At 37.8% G+C, this 3,519-nt stretch overlaps 1 long non-coding RNA gene across 1 annotated transcript in view; it reads right to left on the minus strand.

The window, feature by feature from the left end:
• The window catches only part of LOC124428436, a 24,599-nt gene extending 21,394 nt beyond the window's left edge, over positions 1–3,205 (minus strand). Inside the window, exon 1 of the long non-coding RNA XR_006943172.1 lies at positions 2,870–3,205. This is a non-coding gene — a long non-coding RNA (uncharacterized LOC124428436). The remainder of the gene's footprint in view (positions 1–2,869) is intronic.
• Between the last annotated feature and the right edge of the window lie 314 nt (positions 3,206–3,519).

Genomic DNA, 3,519 nt, shown 5'->3' on the forward strand with positions numbered 1-3,519 from the left:
GAGAAAAAAGAAATATATTACTTACGCATAATATATATATATATATATATATATATACATTTCGTAATACATTGGTATTAAATAGATACTTTTCACTTGTATATATATACTTATGTTGGCGAACGTAACACGTTTTAAAAACGATTTTTAAATGATTAAGGTTGAAAATATAGTCAGCCTTATTGATTTGACAATACAGTCCTAGGATTTCTTTTTCTAATAAACACATACGTTTAGTGAACGTTATGTATCTAACCATGCTCACCGAGATATCAAAGGTGCACAAAGAATGGAACAAACGATTTCGCCAACTTTATACGGTCGCGTATACTCTAGTAGAATGTACGTACCTATGTATCTATGTATGTACATATATATGTACAATATATACGAATCCAAACATAAATGAGTATGTACGTGTGCACGAGCGCAAAGTTACTACTGTTGGTTGAAATGGGTAGCTCTAGAGTGTATGTATGTTTTCGTACGTGTGTGTTTAACCACGTATGGCGTTTGTACGCTCGCAGACAAGTCTTGGTCCAGAAGATATTTCGTGGAGGGGTTGGTCCAGGTCGAATCCTGAGGGTTGCTCGTACTCAACCCTCTGAATCCTCGACATTACCTCTCCGTCGAGTCGAAGGTAAAAGCATCTCCTTTACTCCACCTTCGTAGGAACAGCCCTGCAACTCAGACGAGACCTTCTATGCTCTTGGTTATCCTAGTTCCTTGTCTCGAGTGATGGCTCAGAACAACAGTCGAATTTGTTCAATCGAAGATCGACGATTAACAGAGAAAACAGATGATTCGATTTCGTGATAGATCATTTTATGTATACGTTTGATCACAAATTAATTTTACAAAAAGTCTTATCATGATTCATTATAAAATTATTTCTCAAATTTATAAGATTTCTAAATTGTAAAGATTAATATCCTAGGAATTTATTTGACGATCGAAATGAAAAATTGAATTATTTACAATTAAGTTTTAATCGAAAGTTTTAACTTTGTAATCTATCATCGTTTCAACCCATCACTAACTTCACCCCGCGTACCTTCCACCAACAATTTCTTCTCGCAAAGCCCTCCTTTGCCTTTGCCACCGGTACCGGAGGCGGAAAGTACCTATCTTCGGTGCTCTAAGCCCAAACACTCGCTCGCTAACCATTCCACTACGCGCCTACTATCCTGCAACGAGGCGATATACTCGTAAGTATCTCTACTCGCTATCTAACATCAACGCCTTGTGTTGCTTCCTACCATCTTCTCTTTTCTACGCTTGTTTAGTCCTTGTTTTTTGATACATTAAAAATTTATACGAATAATGTACAAAAATTATATTTACATTTATTAAAAGAAAAAGAAAAAAAAAATATCGAATGGATCGATCAAATGGATACATCGGTCGATTGATCAAATATGAAATTAAAAGAAATCTATCGCAATTATTTGTTGTTCTTTCGTCATTGACAATTCCATACGCATTATGTAAATAACAGGAGTATTTTGCTATTCGATTAGATTCAAACGTAATAACTTTGAAGAAAGCCTTCGGCCAGAAAACGTGAAGGCCATTTTGTTTAATGCGAAGTGAATCGTCGAACACACCCAACGTGAAAGAGAACGTAGTTACGTATGTATGTACGGTGACTGCTCACGAAAAGGGTCTTAAAAATAATGTTTACGGTCCGCGAAGTGACTCTAGCCTGCGGGGAAGGAAAAAAAATGAATGTCCTTTACTCTGAAGTGGTGGTTCCTCTGTTTCCTACGTGTTTTAGTAAAGAGGAAGAAGAAGAAGAAAAAGAAGAAGAAGAAGATGATGATGATGATGATGATGATGATGAAGAGGAGGAGTAGTAGGAGGAAAAAGAACAAAAGGAAAAAAGACAGAAGCCACGCGACGAACGTTGTTCATTCGTTCGCTCTCACAGTTTTTCTTCTTTATTAATTTCTTCATTATCTGGCAGCGGTGCGGGGCCACATAATACACGAGAGACCGAATCATAAACTACCCGAAGGCAGAATAGAATACCGTTGTGCCGTCGCACCCACGTATGGCGTGCGTCGTACACATTACCCGCTTCGTGTGCGGTACTCGGCGTTTACGCGAGCGCACCTATGAGGCGAATACACATACTTATGTATACGTAGATAGATGTTTATATGTTATCCTCATATGTACGTAAGAGTAAAGTATGTATATGCTTGCAAAGGATCGCTCGAATTTGCCTGGAAAAATGATACGGTTCTCTCAGCGAGAAATTGGGTCATCATTCGTATGATTTTTTTTAGTTTACTGAAAATGGTAGATGGTAGATAAAAATATTCTTTTAATCTGTTGCGTACGATTAGTATCTGCATAAGTTTTACCACTCCAAACAAATATATTGAAAGTCGTTGCTATTACGATACTTTCCCGATACTCTGAAGTTCATTCGATTACATTTATATATACTCAAAAAGAAAAGAGAAGAAAGAACGAAGAGAGTTAATGAGTTATCGTTCTATTTATGTACATTTGTACATATGTATATATATATCTACAGGTAGATAGCAATGAGTTCGGTTGTATCTTCCATTTTACACACGTAAACCATCCCCATATCGATCGACACGGATACGTAGTTCCCGACGCGACGAATACAGAGCAACGAGATGGATAGATAGATCGATCCGGCACGCTCGCGATATTCTCGGCTAGAAGTTAGCTTTTCCATTGACGGTCGTATTGTTTCTAATTGGTACTCGATATACCGTTGTGTACGTATACATAGGCGTTTCACTAACAAGTGGAAGTTAGAAAAGGAAGGTGCGTATAGTGGTTGGCAAGAGCACCACTGCTTCGATCTTTAATGCTTACTCACACGTACCTACTCCTGCGTATATCGCGTTCTCCACGATTCAATGAACATAAGCGCCGAGGACGATCTTATTCCTCTTCCTCCTTCTTTTCCTTCTTTTTCTTTTTCTTCTTCTTCTTCTTCTTCTTCTGCTATTTCTTCTTCGAGTAAACAGTCGACGTCACACGATACTAACTTGCTCATAACTTAAACTGTTTTTATGACTTTTCCAAGAAATTGTTGTTTATATTAGATTTTGAAATTTTATTTTTATGATCAGTTAGAAAAACAAGAGTATAGATCCGAAAATTTCATACTGAGCACCGCTGGATTCGCCATGTTGGCTACCATGGCGTTGGTTGAGCTCGTGACGGAGCTGTTTCCGGTACTGAAGGGCAGAATAGGTATATCTCTATATAGTATACATACATATATACTATATATCTATATATACATACATATATATATGTATATATATATATATATATATATATATATGTATATAGAGTCATACATATATACAGTTATATACGTATGTGTAGATATAGAGTATAGCTTGCAGGCCCTCACCCTCGTTCAACCCACCTCAACCACCCCCTGCAGCTCTCCCTCGTACCACTGTGCTGTGGGGGCCGTTAGAGGATTGTACGGGGGTAGAGAGAACCCCGGGAGGGACAGAG

Source organism: Vespa crabro, chromosome 1, assembly GCF_910589235.1.
Source record: "Vespa crabro chromosome 1, iyVesCrab1.2, whole genome shotgun sequence".
Classification (NCBI taxonomy): domain Eukaryota; kingdom Metazoa; phylum Arthropoda; class Insecta; order Hymenoptera; family Vespidae; genus Vespa; species Vespa crabro.